Raw genomic sequence first — 16,977 nt, forward strand, 5'->3', positions numbered from 1 at the left:
GTCTTCCTGGCCACATGCCCTGTTTCTGGTTTTATTGTAATGCTTCATGTCAGGTATACGCCCAAAATAGCATCATAATTGGACAATTAGGCATGGATGCTGAATATTTAATAGGTTCATATTTTGATTTTTTTCTGTTTCTTTGAAATTCTTTTTTTTTTCCCCCTCTAAACATTTCACCTGAGTCTCTTAATAAAGTTGATGGTTTGTAAGATTCAGCCAACCCACCAATATTCATTAAAAAATCTACTTTGTGTGCGAGACCCTGGGCCAGGCTGGGTGGAAACTGTGAAGTGGAATGAAGGTTGTCCCAGTCCACGGAGAGTCGAGAGTGCAATTGAGAAGTTAGGACACATACACAAACTTGCATTGACTCACAAGCCATGTGTGCTGAGTGCCAATTATACTATGCAAAGTACGCAATCATTTCAGGATGGAATCCCTTCCAGCTGAGGAGATAAGTGTTGTCCATGAGAAATGTCCAGTATCACTCTGACATCCCTTTGAGCAGTGTTTTTCAAACTGTATTGACTTTGAGTCACAGTAAGTAAAGTACTTGATATCACAACCATACACATTTATGGGTGTGAATCACTGAAACTGAAGGTTCACTAAATAATACTTAACCCTTTCTATGTGTTGTGCACTTTGGCCTTTCAATTCTATTTTTTAATACTCTATTCTATAAAAATATTCTATTTTATGAAAAACATTGCAGGTTGCCATCTCAATAAAGTGTTAAATGCCCCACTAATTAGTTCCCATCCACAACCTGAAAAACATTGCTTTTGAGGCCCAACTGAAAATCCTGCTGCTTCTGTGTGGTCAGGCCACTCAAGATAGCTGCTCTCTTGCTTGGTCTCTGTACATCCCCCGCCTGACAAGTGCCTGCTTCACCTAAAGCCTAGTCACATGACTGACCTTTCTGGAAAGTTGCCCCAGGCCCCAGCTGGTGATTGTTCTTATCAAAGGTGAGGTGAGGGGCGTGCCCCTCTGCTGGTTTCCCTGGTAACTAATGAGCCCACCTGATGTCAATTCCCTTATAACTTCCAACCTCCTCCTGCCCCCGGGAGTAAAGAGTGCTGCCCTGTCCTGCCTGCCGTCTGCTACACGCGGTGAGGTGTTGCTCCGGGACCTTGCTTCAGACGTGTAAGCTCCCCCATCCATTAAGCCATTGATGTCTCTGTTGCTGACTCTGGCCTCTTTCCTTGGTCTTAAAGCTGGGCGACTGCAGGCTTTTTAGGTCTGCGGGGTGCAGCCCAACTGCTTCCCATTGTGTAATCTGCCCTACTATCCTCTCTATACTATCCTATAATACAAAACTTATGAAATCATCAGTGTCTCTGCAGTGGACTACTTAGGGGGTAATTCTTGGTGTCTGCATAGGATAGGTGTTCCTTCTATAGCAATTTGAGGACTTAACTTCTCCCCCTTCCTTCCCCACACCACCAGGCCAGGTTGGGGCCACTTGCATGGAGTATACAAGGAAGGGAAACCGTGGAACCCCTTTGCCAAGCTAACCCAGCTCCAGTTATTTGTTTCATGCCTTTTTGATCAGGTTCCAGATGATTATTCAGGGGGAGGTAGTAGGAGGTGTGAAAAAAATAAGTTTGGGATGTGGGAGGAGGGTTTTAATAATATTTTCTTGCCCTTGAGGGATTTGTTCTCATTGAAGATTAAGGTGATTATTTCTAGAGTCACTTGAATATTAATCTATCTTCAGGAAACCTTTTTCTGGACAAATTTATATAATGACAGTTGCTTTTAGGACAGCACCAGGTATTCGGCTGGAAGAAAGTTTTCATTAAATGTTATGGCTTGTTTATACACTTAAACATCCACAAAGAGTCTTTTATATTCCCAGCCCTCTGTTTTTTTCTGGGTTATCATGTCCTGACACATGAAAACTTCAGAGTCTGGGGTGAGAGACAAACATGTAATATCATTCCCATGAAAGTGCTATGTAGAGGTTTATGCAAGAGACCATGGGCCACAGAAGATGCAACCCCTAACTTCCTGTGAAGATCAGGGCAGTTTTTTGGAGGAGGTGACATTATGTAGGGGGAGGTAGAGTTTGCTAGGGGAGAGGTTGAACTTTCCAGGGGAAGGGAACAGGATGTGTGAGGCATTAAAGATATGAAAGATCCCAGATCTGCAAGAAGTTTAGTGAGGGTGGTGGAGTGCAGAGGAGAGAGAGGAGGTGGAGAAATGTGCAGAGGTGAGATGAAGAACGACCTCTCAAGCCAACCTGAGGAGTGTGGATTTTAGCCATTGAGAACTGGGGAGAGATGCATTTAAGGATTATTAGTAGAGGAGTGATGTAAGTAGAATTTACATTTTGGAAAGAGTACTCTGGTAAATAGCATATTTCCAAGGAATTTCATTGTTCCCAAAGGTCTCACATAATGACCACAGAATTTTAGAGTGGGGAAGAGGATGTGGAGTATAGATAGGTGTTTCTCAAACTTGAATGTACATCACCTGGAGAGCTTGTTAAAACACGTTGCTGAGGGCTTCCCTGGTGGCGCAGTGGTTAAGAATCTGCCTGCCAATGCAGGGGACACAGCTTCGAGCCCTGGTCTGGGAAGATCCCACATGCCGCAGAGCAACTAAGCCCGTGCGCCACAACTACTGAGACTGTGCTCTAGAGCCCGTGAGCCACAACTACTGAAGCCCACGTGCCTAGAGCCCACGCTCCACAGGAAGAGAAGCCACCGCAATGAGAAGCCTGAGCACCGCACCAAAGAGTAGCCCCTGCTCGTTGCAACTAGAGAAAGCCCAAGCACAGCAACGAAGACCCAAAGCAGCCAAAAATAAATAAATAAAATAAATAAATTTATTAAAAATAAATAAAGTATTCTATAAAATAAAAGGTTGCCGAGACCCACCCACAGAGCTTTTGCATCAGTAGAACCAGGGGCGGGTCCTCAGAATTTGCATTTCTAATAAGTTCCCAGGTGATGCTAATGCTGCTGGCAGGGACCGCACTTTGCTTACTGAATGATGTGGTAGGAAAAACAGTGGCCCCCGAAGATGTCCATGTCCTAATCCTTGGAACCGTGAATATATTATGCTGGACAGAAAATGGGAATTAGTGTTTTGAATAGAAGTAATTTATAATTAACTTATTAATTAATAGATCAGTGAGTGAGATTGCTAAAGAGCTGACCTGAACATAGGGAGAGTAGCCTGGATTATCCAGGTGGGCCCAATATAATCACAAGGGTGCTTAAAATGGTAAAAGAGACACAGAAGAGGAGAATCAGAGGGAGTTGTGACTGTTGTAGAACAGGCAAAGCGATGCAACGTTGCTGGCTTTGAAGATGGAGGAAGGGGGCTTTGAAGATGGAGGAAGGGGGCTGTGAGTCAAGAAATGTGAGCAGCCTCTAGAAGCTGGAAAAGGTAAGAAGATAGATTCTCATCTAGAGTCTCCAGAGGGAACACGGCCTGCTAACACCTTGATTGCAGCCTACTAAAATCCCAGTCAGATTTCTAATTTACAGGACTGTTAGGTAATACAGATGCGTTGTTTTAAGCCACTAAGTTTGTGGTAATTTGTTACAGCAGCAAAAGGAAACTAATACATATGTCTCCAGGGAAGTGATGGTACTGGGAGCCCTATGGTAAGAACCGACCTGGTCAATGACTGCCAGCTTCCCTAATTTTTGCCCTCACGTCCAACTCAGGACCAACAGAGAAAGCCAAATGTGCTTCCAAAACGGTCACATAAGGTGCCCTGCCTCCAGCTTCCCCACGCCAACAACTGCCTGCCAGAGCACTCCTGAAGCCTTCCCCTTTTTTCTCTATAAAGCTTTCCACTGTCCTGCCTGCCTTTGAGTCTCTGCCAATCACAAGGGATGGTGCCTGACTCCCTTGCTATAGGAAGCTCTGAATAAATAGCCTCTGTTTATTCTCATCTGGGTGATCTGTGTTGATTTCCACAAGAGATGGTGCTCTATTCTTTTTTGTTTTACTCACTGATTATCCTAATGCAGCGGTTTCCAGTGGAGGGGGATTTTGCCCCTTACCCACCTCCCTGAACGAGGGACATCTGGCATTCTCTGCGCACAATTTGGGTTTTCACAACTGGGGAATATTACTGGCATTGAGTGGGTAGAAGCCATTGTAGGAATGGGCTAAACGTCTACATTGCACAGGAATATCTCCAACAACAAAGAATAATCTGGACCAAAATGCAAATAGTGCTGATCTAATGGCAGAAATTTCTAGCCCCCGTGCAGTAGAGAGATGTTGTGTGGAGGTGTTTTTTTTTTATCTAGGTGGGACAGTAATACTAAAATAAGAGGTGGACAGCAATCTGTGTATTTATTATGACTAGTCTTGGTCTTGTAGCAAAGATAGTCCTTATTTCTGCTTCCAAAAAAGAATGTAACCTCCCTTACCCTGAAGGAGCAGGAAAGTCTAGCATTTCATTTTATTTCTCTGCTTAGTAACTCCTAGAAATTTATAGTGTATGTAAAAATATGCTAATATATTTACATCTATTTATATATACATATGAAATATGACTATAACATGAAATTTTGACGTATGAATTGTGGAAATGATCTCTTCATAGCTATATCATACATGCAGACACACACATAAATTTGTTTCTAGCTGGTTCAATTTGCAAAACTACTTGCCTAATTCTGTCTGTGCACCGGTGCTCCAGTCCAATGGTGTGGTACTTCGTTTGAGCTTTATGTATCTGAGACACTCTCATCTCTGTGTTTTCAAAGCTGATTCGGAATGCATGCTATCGAACCCTTCACATTCTTCATGCATTTAAAACAGAGCTGTAGTTGGAAATTTCTTCCACAGATCGACCTCTAGTGTTTCTAATTGACAAGCTCAGGAAGGAAGAGGTGAGGTAAGCTGTTAGCTGTGGAGAGAGGCATTATCAATCCTTTCACTCTGACATTTTGCAAGCTCACAGGCTAATTAATCAATTTCATTAAGAAAGAGAGCATGTTGCTATGGTATCATGAGGCATGTTTATACTGCCACATTAAGATTTCAGAGTATTTTTAATTTTTAATTACCTACTTCCATTTTTTTAAATTGAATTGGTAAAGACCTTAAATTTTTTTTTCCTTTTGATTATGTGATTTTTCTGCAAGTGTTTTCTGAGTTCGAGGTAATAATTGAAACAGAGCTGCCTCTCTTCTTTGAGAAGAAATAAGATCACCACCTCTGGAGCCCTGGTTCTGTGCGAGATTTGATTTAAAAGTTCCACGGAGGACATTGTACCAGCTGGCCTTCAATGCATGTGCTTATGTACAAGAAGCCACTCATTTATCGCCAGAGATATGACCCAGGAGGAGTTTTATCTATAATGGATGTAACATATGCTTGCAAGGACTCAAAATATTTCCAGAAACATATTCAATTCTAGCTTTTTCTTTCCTACAGCATCACAGAAATGTTTAGTGTTAATGATAAAACAGGTGACTTTTTGCCTTAGACAATAGTTTTCTGGGAGTGTTGAGAGAATTAAATATGCCCAGGTTCATTTAAAGAAGCTGTTAATTACTTGAAGTAACAGGTAACCCTGATTATTCAAAGAGCCCTTTTCCATCATGTTTTCTAACTCCTAGTCATTAAAGGGATGAGTGAAGGTAGGGAGAGAGAGGGTGCAAAGTAGCTTTTGAATTAGATCAGACTGAAACTTTATTATTAAAGCAGACCAGTAATAACATAATAAAGACAAATCAGACAGATACTCTCCTGTATCTTATGAAGGATGTGAAATTGTGTGCAGTAATTCTTTTTTTTTTTTTTAAATTTACTATAAAGTGTGCTTAGGGGGATTTGGAATCTTATTAAAAAAATGAATACATGGAAAATATAAATGTGTGTCTTTTATAAGAGGCAGTCTAGCTAGTGTGTTCTCTGGGATTTATTTATGCATTGTTATTAATGTTTAATCTGTGGCTTGAATCATAATGTTCATTTATAAGATGTGCACATTTATAAGATCTGTATTACTGAAGCTGACACCTTAGGTTTTTCATGTAGCTCAGCACTGCTAGTGGTGCTTTTGGAAAAATCCACTTCTTCAAGGACAGCAATGCAATCTATAAAGAACATCTCAGAAATAGAGTGCCTTTCAGTACGGAAACCTACTGGAATTCTCATTTCCATGTTCAGACTAGCCTGTGAGCTGCCTTGTGACCTGGGTTGGGCACTGTCAAGCTTGTGATGACTCTGTCCTCTTAGATTTGACATGAGAACAACAATTAGAATTGCCTGATAGGATGACAGGACAGCCAGTCTAGGTGACTGAAAATCCAGCTCTGTAGTATAAAAAGTGCTCTATTTTCAGCTATGTCCTGTATTCAAAAAAAAAATCACACACTGAAAAAAGTACTAAAAAGCTGTCAACACATTTTTCATGGAACATTTTAAACATGTTTGCTGCTGCTAGTAGCCTTTAAGATAGGATAAAAGTATTATTGCAAGTTGGACTTTTGGCCAGGATGATCCATCAAAGTTGAATCGACGTTGTCTAGTACTGCATTTAGGTCATACAGCATGTGACCTTCAGCTGCGACTCCAAAGACAGTACAAACTCCAAACCCTCTGCAATTTAACAATATTAATTAAACTTTATTAAAAATAGTTTAAATAATAGTTAAATAGTTTAATAGTTTAAATTAATAGTTTCTTAAATGTTAGGGCTTGTGCTAGGGCTAGAGATACTACAAAACGTAAGACATAGTTCCTGCTTTCAAGAGCTTAGACTCCTAGATAAGATGGATGGAAGGACGCAGATAAGAGAAGTAATTGAGGTAAATGTTCATATAGTTAGCTCATTTGACTTTGGTTTAGAGTCAGGGTTTACTGCACATCTATTCCAATTTGCAATAGGAAGTTGTCCTAAGAAATGAGTATTTAGTTCCTCTCCCAGTTGTTTTAGGAACACATTGGAGGGTTGATCTAGCCCAGCACTTTCCTCTATGACATCCTGAGGGGCAGGTTGGTGTTAGTGATGAAAGGATTGGGGTTTGAGGAAGAAGAGGTACAGGGACAAAGGCTGGGAGGCAGGCTGGGAGATCTGGTTTGTGGGGAGCTGTGCTCAAATTGTGCATTTGTCATAATGGGAAAGTGACATGGGGTTAAGAATCATCTGTTCATTGATTTATACAGGCAGAGACTCTTCCTGGAGTGTCTCAAATGCATGCAATGTGCATGCACACTGGATTGGTATCAGTGAGCTGAAAGATGCAGAGCAGCACACATGGCTGGATGAATCCCTGTGCATCGTGGACGGGAAGAACCGTGAGCACTGTTCGTTTTAGAAGGTAGGAGCCATAGTGTGTGTTTGGTGAGGCTGGCTGGCTGGCTCTGAAGCCAGATTTAGCTGTGGCTAAGAGACCTTCCATGGAAGTCATGCAGGGTCATTTTTTTTTTTTTTTGTCTCTCAATTTAAGATTTATGTGTTAAACTTAATCACATAATCCCAGTTCTATTGCTCACTTTCAAAGCAATTAGAATTCTTAAGTTGATGTTGTTCTAGGTGCACCATATATACGCCAGAAGTTCAGCGTTTATTCCACTTTGGAGGAAGATGTATATGTGGAAGTGTGATGAGGACTCAGGAAGCTAGGGAAAGTGACAAAACAGTTTACCCCTCACTTTTGTAGTTGGCAGGGTTTTTATTCAGAGAAGGTGGTGCTTTTTTTCCTTGACAATTACATTTTACCTTCCCATGAAGGAAACGATGCTGAGCCTGGGTGTGGTGCTGTCTGACGTTTTGAGTAGGCATTTACCTCAGGCCCTGAGCAGTGTGCCAGGAGTTAGCATGCTGGCCTCTGGCTGGGGGAGGCCAGCGTTTTCTGGATATAGAGCTCTGTAATAGGAATGACGATGAGGACAGAGGACCCAGTGTTTCCACAAGGGCAGGCGCCTTCTCTCTGCAAGAGGCAGCAGCATTGAATGAGATAGCACTTGTAGGCAAGGAGCCAGACTCTGGAGTTGGCATCTCAGCCCAGGTGCAGTTATCTGGTGGGTTGTCATTTAATCTCCATGCCTCAGTTTGCTTCTCCTCTTATCATTAAAATTGAGCCAGTAATACCTGCTTCACCCTCATTATAGGACTATTCTAAGATCCAATGGGATGATGATTTGAAGTACTCAAAAAAAATGTAAGTTAAATTTGCATATGTGAACATGTACAGTCATGTTATATTGTGGCATCAGGGCTCTATCAATTACTTTTATAGACAATTGAATAGTATAGCTTGAATTCAAGCATTTAAAAATCACCACCCTTTAACCTACTGTATAGCACAGGGAACACTACTCAATACTCTGTAATGAACTGTATGGGAATAGAATCTAGAAAAAGAGTGGATATATGTATATGTATAACTGATTCACTTTGTTGTACAGCAGAAATTAACACAGCATTGTAAATCAGCTATATTCCAATAAAAATTAAATAAAGAAAAAATATAAAAAATTATCACCCTTTAATAAAAAAAAGATCTTTCAAAATGCATGGCACTTTTTATGGCCATTAAAACTCGGGTGACGTGGAACATGAGAGTCTAAACAAGGAGTTGGTAAGTGCTTTTCTGTAAAGGGCCAGACAGTAAATATTTTATGCTTTGTGGGACATAACGGTCCCTATCACAGCTACTCAACTCTGCTGTTGTAACACTAAAGTAGCCACAGAAACTTTGTTGACCAGTGAGTGCGGCTATGCTTCAAAAAAAAATCTTTACTTACATAAACAGGCATTGAGCTGAATTTGGCTTATATGGGCTGTAGTTTGCTACCCCCTAGCCTAGCCTAACTTTAAGGGGTCGTGGAAACGCAATTAAACCGTTTTCCTAGGAGAAGAACTGGAATATTTGTGAAGAACATGTTTAGCTGATTGGGAGCAAGCATGGGAGAAGCAGCTGGTACAGGTTAGCCAGTTTGGAGGTTTAGAAGGTGATGATCATTAATGGGGTATAATGGATGAGGGTAAGGGAATTAATGGTGTTTTTAAAGGAGTGATTATTTAGACGTTAAGCTGGGTAACCCAAAGAGTGAGGAGGTAAGGGGGTGAGAGTGGTGAACACTGTTGGGGTCAGTAGCTTGGTGTTTTTGGTGAAGTCAAGCAGTCTTGAAATGGGGGTAATAATAGGAGTGCACTGGAAGGATAGGAGATGGTGGTAAGCGGGCATGAACTGGAAATTCTTGGAAGTGAATTCCCACTATTATATATTATGGGATTGGTGGGGGGAGGCAGGTAGAGGTGAAATAGGAAAAAATAACTTACAGAGGTGAGGAGGTCAAGAAACAGAGAGGCCAGGATGTTGAATGGCTCATCCATAGAGTTATTGAAAGCATCAGGAATGATACAGAAGTAGAGAGAAAGACAGTAAACTAGGTGCTAAATCCATTGGTAAATGAAGGGGAGTTCCTGAGACGTCTGTAGGGTTGTGAGAAAGTCTGAAGCTAAGGACTTGAAGTATTTTGGAGTAAGGGAAGAAAGATGACAAACGGTCTGGCAGCAAATACTGTGGCAAAACACTGCCTAGATATGCACCAATCTCATTAGTGCATACAAACTATATTTCTTAGCCTTCCCTGTAATTAAGTGTGGTCAAGTGATACAGTTCTGGTCCATAGAATGAGGATGGAAGTATGCTCGGCGCTTCCAAGCCTGTCCCATAGGAACCTTCTATGTGCAGTGCTCCATTCTCTTCCTTGTCTGCTTGATGGATGCAGAGGATCCTGGAGGACTCTCAGACCCTGGGGGATGATGAGAAACTACATGGAAAGATCCTGGGGGCCTGAATATTTGCTGCTTTTAGTCACTAGGTTGGACTTTACCTGAGCAAGAAAGAAATTTCTATTGTGTTAAGTCCCTAGCATTACTTAATCTAATACATGTACTCTAGGTTCCAAAGTACATGGAGTGTGAGAAAAAAAGAAATTAAAAAAACCAAAACAAACTTAAGAGATCTTCAAGGGAAGTAGTATCGTCTGGAGATGACCAGATGTCTAATTATGATAATATTATTGACTCTAGCAATAACAGCAGCAATGACAATCCCACCACCACCTATCTGAACCTTTGGGACCTCTGTCCTAGGTACTGGGAATGCAGCTAGAGATTGTGATGGCTTTTAGTGTTGAATCTGTTGGCTCATTTCCTGTTAAAACCCAGGCATTTTTCACAGGGACTGCTATTTTTCCCTTGTCTCTTTCATTTTCCATTTGCTCGGTTGCAATTTTCAGATCCTAAATACAAACACGTTCAGTATCCTACTCACTACCTCAGATTCCCCAGAGAACACCATGGCACTTGGCATTCTCCTCTGCTATTTTCTTCATAATTGCCTTAAACTTCAGTTTCCTTACTTGTGAGATAGGAATAATAAACAATACCTCAAGGGTTGGTATGAGGAGTAAATAACGTGATCCCTGTGAGTAAATCACTTAGCACTTTGTGTCCAGCACATAGTAAGCCTTCATTAAATGTCAACTATTATTATGATTGGTTGTTCAAGAATTTTAACTGATCCAAGCCAAGAAAAGAAAATTATTTAGAGCAGTTATTTGCTCTAAATTCTGCATCTATTGATGCAGACCAGCAGCATCAATACTAAAATTCTTGGGCTCTACCCCAGTCCTACTGCATTAGAAACTCTGGAGGTGGGGTCCAGTAATCTGTGCTTTAAAAAGCCCTCTAGGTGGTTTTGATACATGCTGGAGTTTGAGAACCATTTCTTTACAGGTTTTAGCAATGCTTATTTTTTCATTTGAGAACCTTCTAAGGAGAGTCCATTAATTCTTTAAAACATTAAGAATAAGAGCAGAGAAACCAAACCATGAAACATTACTGTCTTCAACTGCGAGCAGGAAGTGGCAGAGTGTCAGGGAGAGAGTGTGACCTGGGATCTGACCTTGTGTCTTGGACCCACACAATGACCCCTTTAGTTTGCCTTGTTTTCACCTATACTACAGGATGTATTTCACAGGCCAGTGACCTTGCAGTGTAAATGCTAGCAAGGACAGGGTGTTAGCGGGTTTATAGCTATAACCCCTGACTACAAAGGGAATGGTCAGATGGAATTATTTTGCCGTTTGAAGTGGAGGTGCTAGTTTAAAAGCTATTTGGCTCTTGGAGCCATCTTCTTAAATTTCTTGGTGGATGGCTCAGAATCTGGCGCCCAGATCCAGAATGGCTTGTCTGTGACTTTTTTGGGTCACTGTCCCATTTGTGCTTTCAATCTGGCTGTCCTCTACCTTTGAGCTAGAGTAGGTCTTGAGGTGTAATTTTCGTTTGTGTGTGTGTGTGTGCATTTTGTGTGTGTGTTTTTTTTAACATCTTTATTGGAGTATAACTGTTTTACAATGGTGTGTTAGTTTCTGCTTTACAACAAAGTGAATCAGTTATACATATGTTCCCATATCTCTTCCCTCTTGCGTCTCCCTCCCTCCCACCCTCCCTATCTCACCCCTCTAGGTGGTCACAAAGCACCGAGCTGATCTCCCTGTGCTATGTGGCTGCTTCCCACTAGCTATCCACCCTACATTTGGTAGTGTATATATGTCCATGCCACTCTCTCACTTCATCACAGCTTAACCCTTCCCGCTCCCCATATCCTCAGGTCCATGCTCTAGTAGGTCTGTGTTTTATTCCTGTCCTACCCCTAGTCTCTTCATGACATTTTTTTTTCTTAGAGTCCATATATATGTGTTAGCATACAGTATTTGTTTTTATCCTTCTGACTTACTTCACTCTGTATGACAGACTCCAGGTCTATCCACCTCATTACAAATAACTCAGTTTCATTTCTTTTTATGGCTGAGTAATATTCCATTGTATATATGTGCCACATCTTCTTTATACATTCATCTGTTGATGGACACTTAGGTTGCTTTCATGTCCTCGCTATTGTAAATAGAGCTGCAGTGAACATTTTGGTACATGACTCTTTTTGAATTATGGTTTTCTCAGGGTATATCCTCAGTAGTGGGATTGCTGGGTCATGTTCTTTAAGCAACCTCCATACTGTTCTCCATAGTGGCTGTATCAATTAACATTCCCACCAACAGTGCAAGAGGGTTCCCTTTTCTCCACCCTGTCTCCAGCATTTGCTGTTTGTAGATTTTCTGATGATGCCCATTCTAACCGGTATGGATGCCCATTCTAACCGGTATAGGTCTTGAGGTGTGATTTTGGCTTTTGTGTGTGTGTGTGTGTGTGTGTGTGTGTGTGTGTGTGTGTGTGTGTGTGTGTGTGTGTGTGTGTGCATTTTGTTTTGTTTTTAAGCCACAAATATATATCTGGTCAGTCTGAATCTTATTGGTCCTATTGTCCTATTTCTTTCCTCTCCCTGTGCCTTGCTGAGTACTGGACCTGGAAAGGGAGGAGGGGCCTTCTAGCCTGACTTTCTTGCTCCACAGAAGGGGAAGCACGTCCTGAAATGTGACATAACTCCCCCCAAGGCCACACTGTTGCTCTCATTTTCAGGATTGTAAGCCTGTCTCTCATATCTCCTCTCTCTGTGCTTTGTAAATTGACTTTTCCTTCATGCACTTTATTTGGGCCTGGATATTCCTCTTTGGGAATGGGAGCATTTTGCTATATAATGATTTTTCTTCTAACTGTCAAACGACCATTTTCAGTTTACTGGTTTGGTGGTGGCAAGAATCTGTGTCTGCAGAACTGTGTCAGATACTTGTTGTGACTCATATGTTTAGGTTTCGTGATAAATTTTTTCTTTAGAGTTGGGTTACTTTCCTTCTCTGAAGTTATAATTGGTTCCAGAGAAGCAACCTCATTGCTGGGGAAGAGCTGTTTGCTCCAATGGATTTTCTGATGTTCAGAGACTTTTGGTGTGGCCATCAGGGTGCAGGCCTGGTCTCCCAGGCTGTCCAGCTGGGTGGCATTCCCAATGAGCAGGTCTGAACACTAGCACTAGAGCTTCAAAGATGGCTGCTAGAGCAGCTCTGGAACCAGGGTAGGCAATAGATCTCTAACTTCTTTTAACAGAATCTCTTTATCTTTCACTTGTGCTCCTTTCCCAGGTATTTTCATGATTGTCTCATCCCAGTTTAACTGATTGACTGCAAAGTTCAAGACAGAGTTGTTACAGACTGTTTGTGTCCCCGTAAAATTCGTATGTTGAAATCTAATCCCTAATGTGATGGTATTAGGAGGTGGGGTATTAGGGAGGTGATGAGGTCATAAGGGTATAACCCTCATGAATGAGCTTAGTGCCTTTATAAAAGAGACATGAGAGAGATCTAGCCGTCTGAGGACACAGTGAGAAAATAGCCATCTATAAACCAGGAAGTGGGCTCTCACCAGATGGCAAATCTGCCAGCACCATGATCTTCAGACTTCCCAGCTTCCAAAACGGTGAGAAATAGATTTCTATTGTTTAAAAGCCACGTAGTCTGGTATTCTGTTAAAACATCCCAAATAGACTAAGGCAGAGTGATCTCAAAATCTATGTGCATTTTTAGTAAATGACTCTTTAAGGTTCAAAGGAATGAAGTTGTAGTGGTAAAATGACAGGCACAATGTTTAAAATTTTTCCAAGATGAACTCAGGTAGGTGTGCTAAATATGTGATCTCCAGCATCAAAAGTACATCCTCTGTTATTTATCTCCTGTGATAACATACTCTGCTGTTGTGACCAGGGACCACTATGATTCCTGTGTGAGGAAGGGAGTTTCAAATAGTCTGGGAGGGGTAATACATTTATATTTGTCATATCAGGACATCAGACCAATTATAAAATACACAGTCTGTGTAAAGTTCTGGTTTGTGTGAATGGGTTAAAAATACTTTTGCATTGGCTGCTAAGTGTTAGAATTAAAAACTGTTTAAAGTTAAAGAAAAATGAAGAGAAAGATGGAGTGAGATGAGGCAAAAGAGTATGTGTGAGAAAGTCCTACAACTCAATGGAAAAAAAATCCCCTGCTAACCAGATTAAAAAATGGTCTGAGGGCTTGGATAGACATTTCTCCAAAGAAGACATACGAATAGTCAACATGTTTATGAAACAATGCTCAAGGTCACTAATCCTCAGGAACTTACAAATCAAAACAACAGTGAGATACCATCTCATACCTGTCAGCTATTATCAAAGAAATAAAATACAAGTATTGGAGAGGATGTGGAGAAATTAGAATCTTTGGGCACTTTGATGGGAGTGCAAAATGGTGCAACTACTATGGAAAACAGTATGGAGGCACATCAAAAAATTAAAAATAGAACTAACATATGATCCAGCAATCTTACTTCCGGGCGTTTATCCAAAAAGACTGAAATCAGGATCTCAAAGAGATATTAGCCCTCCCACATTCATTGCAACACTATTCACAAGGGCCAAGATGTGAAAAACAACCTTAATGTCCATTGACAGGTGAATGGATAAAGAAAATAATAGAAAAATATTTGGCCTTAAAAAAGAAGGTTTTGCAATATGTGACAACATGGATAAATCTGAGGATGTATGCTGAGTGAAATAAGCCAGTCACAGAAAGACAAATAAATAATTCCACTTATATGAGGTATCTAAAATAGTCAAATTCATAGAATCAAATAGTGAAATGTTGATTGCCAAGGGCTGGGGGAGGAGGAAATGGGCAGTTACTAATCAATGAGCATGAAGTTTCAGTTAAGCAAGATGACTATGTTCTAGAAATCTGCTGTACAACATTGTACCTATAGTCAACAATATTTTATTATGCATTTATCATGAGATCTACCCTCTTAATGAATTTTAAAAAATTTTATTGAAGTATAGTTGATTTACAATGTTGTGTTAATTTCTGCTGTATGGCAAAGTGACTCAGTTATATGTATCATATTCTTTTCCATTATGGTTTATCACAGGATATTGAATATAGTTCTATGTGCTATACAGTAGGACTTTGTTGTTTATCCATCCTATGTTATAATAGTTAGCATCTGCCAATCCTAAACCCCCAATCCTTCTCCCTCCCTTGGCAACCACAAGTCTGTTCTCTGTCTGTGAGTGTATTTCTGTTTCGTATTTTAGATTCCACATATAAGTGATATCATATGGTATTTGTCTTTTTCCTTCTGACTTCCTTTGCTTAGTATAATAATCTCTAGATCCTCCATGTTGCTGCACATGGCATTATTTCATTCTTTTTTAATGGCTGAGTAATAGTCCATTGTGTATGTATATATATATGTATATATATACATATATATATACACACACAACAAATCTTCTTTATCCATTCATCTGTCCATGGACATTTAGGTGGTTTCCACATCTTGGCTATTGTAAATAGTGCTGCTATGAACACAGAGGTGCATGTATCTTTTTGAATTATAGTTTTGTTTGGATGTATGCCCAGGAGTGGGATTGCTGGATCATATGCAACTCTATTTTTAGTTTTTTGAGGAACCTCCATACTGTTTTCCATAGTGACTACACCAATTTACATTTCTACCAACAGTGTAGGAGGGTTCCCTTTTCTCCACACCCTCTCCAGGATTTGTTATTTTTTAAAAAAATTAATTAATTTATTGGCTGCGTTGGGTTTTCGTTGCTGGGCATGGGCTTTCTCTAGTTGCGGCTAGCGGGAGCTACTCTTCATTGTGGTGCGTGGGCTTTTCATTGCAGTGTCTTCTTTTGTTGCAGAGCATGGGCTCTAGGCATGCGGACTTCAGTAGTTGTGGCACACAGGCTCAGTAGTTGTGGTGCACAGGCTTAGCTGCTCTGCGGCACGTGGGATCTTCCTGGACCAGGGCTTGAACCCGTGTCCCCTGCATTGGCAGGCAGATTCTTAACCACTGCACCACCCGGGAAGTTCCTTGTAGACTTTTTAATGACGGCCATTCTTACCAGTGTGAGGTGGTACCTCATAGTAGTTTTGATTTGTATTTCTCTGATAATTAGCAATGATGAGCATCTTTTCATGTGCCCATTGGCCATCTGTATGTCTTTTTTTGAGAAATGTCTATTTAGGTCTTTTGCCCATTTTTCGATTGGGCTTTTTTTTTTAAAATTGAATTGTATGAGCTGTTTGTCTGTTTTGAAAGTTAAACTCTTGTGTGTTGCATCATTTGTGAATATTTTCTCCCAGTCCATAGGTTGTCTTTTCATTTTGTTTTTCGTTTCCTTTGCTGTGCAAAATCTTGTAAGTTTGATTAGGTCCCATTTATTCATTTTTGCTTTTATTTCTATTGCCTTGGGAGACAGACCTAAGAAAACATTGGTATGACTTATGTCAGAGAATGTTTTGCCTATGTTCTCTTCTAGGAGTTTTATGGTGTCATGCCTTATATTTAGGTCTTTAAGCCATTTTGAGTTTATATTTGTGTATGGTGAGAGGATGTGTTCTAACTTCATTGATTTACATACAGCTGTCCAACTCTCCCAATACCACTTGCTGAAGAGACTGTCTTTTTCCCATTGTATATTCTTGCTTCCTTTGTTGAAGATTAATTGTCCATAGGTGTGTTGGTTTATTTCTGTGCTCTCTATGCTGTTCCATTGATTTGTATGCCTGTTTTTGTGCCAATTCCATGCTGTTTTGAATACTGTAGCTTTGTACTGTTGTCTGAAGTCTGGGAGGGTTATGCCTCTTGCTTTGCTCTTTTTCCTTAGGATTGCTTTGACAGTTCTAGGTCTTTTATAGTTCCATATAAATTTTAAGATTATTTGCTCTAGTTCTGTGAAAAATGTCATGGGTAATTTGATAAGGATCACATGTAATGAATTTTTAAGTGTTTTTACCACAGTAGAATTTTTTAAAATTAAGTAAATTGAAAATACGAAAAGTATATGCTACCCTCAAAGTCAGACAAAGAGTCCATACAATTCTACTTATATAAAAATCCTAGAAAATGCAAATTAGTCTCTAGTGACTGAAAGCAGATCATGTTTGCCTGAAAGGTGGCAGAGAGGGAGGGAGGGAGGGGAGCACAAGAGGGCCTGAGGACACTTTTGGCAGTGGTGGATATGTTCGTTATCTTGA

At 40.5% G+C, this 16,977-nt stretch overlaps 1 long non-coding RNA gene across 2 annotated transcripts in view; it reads left to right on the forward strand.

Moving 5' to 3' along the window:
- Positions 1–7,252: 7,252 nt before the first annotated feature.
- LOC136792156 (uncharacterized) overlaps positions 7,253–16,977 on the forward strand; it is a 480,451-nt gene continuing 470,726 nt past the window's right edge. For both annotated transcript variants that reach the window (XR_010835542.1, XR_010835543.1), the window contains exon 1: positions 7,253–7,307. This is a non-coding gene — a long non-coding RNA (uncharacterized lncRNA). The remainder of the gene's footprint in view (positions 7,308–16,977) is intronic.

This window comes from Kogia breviceps, chromosome 11 (genome assembly GCF_026419965.1).
Source record: "Kogia breviceps isolate mKogBre1 chromosome 11, mKogBre1 haplotype 1, whole genome shotgun sequence".
In the NCBI taxonomy this organism is placed as follows: Eukaryota; Metazoa; Chordata; class Mammalia; order Artiodactyla; family Physeteridae; genus Kogia; species Kogia breviceps.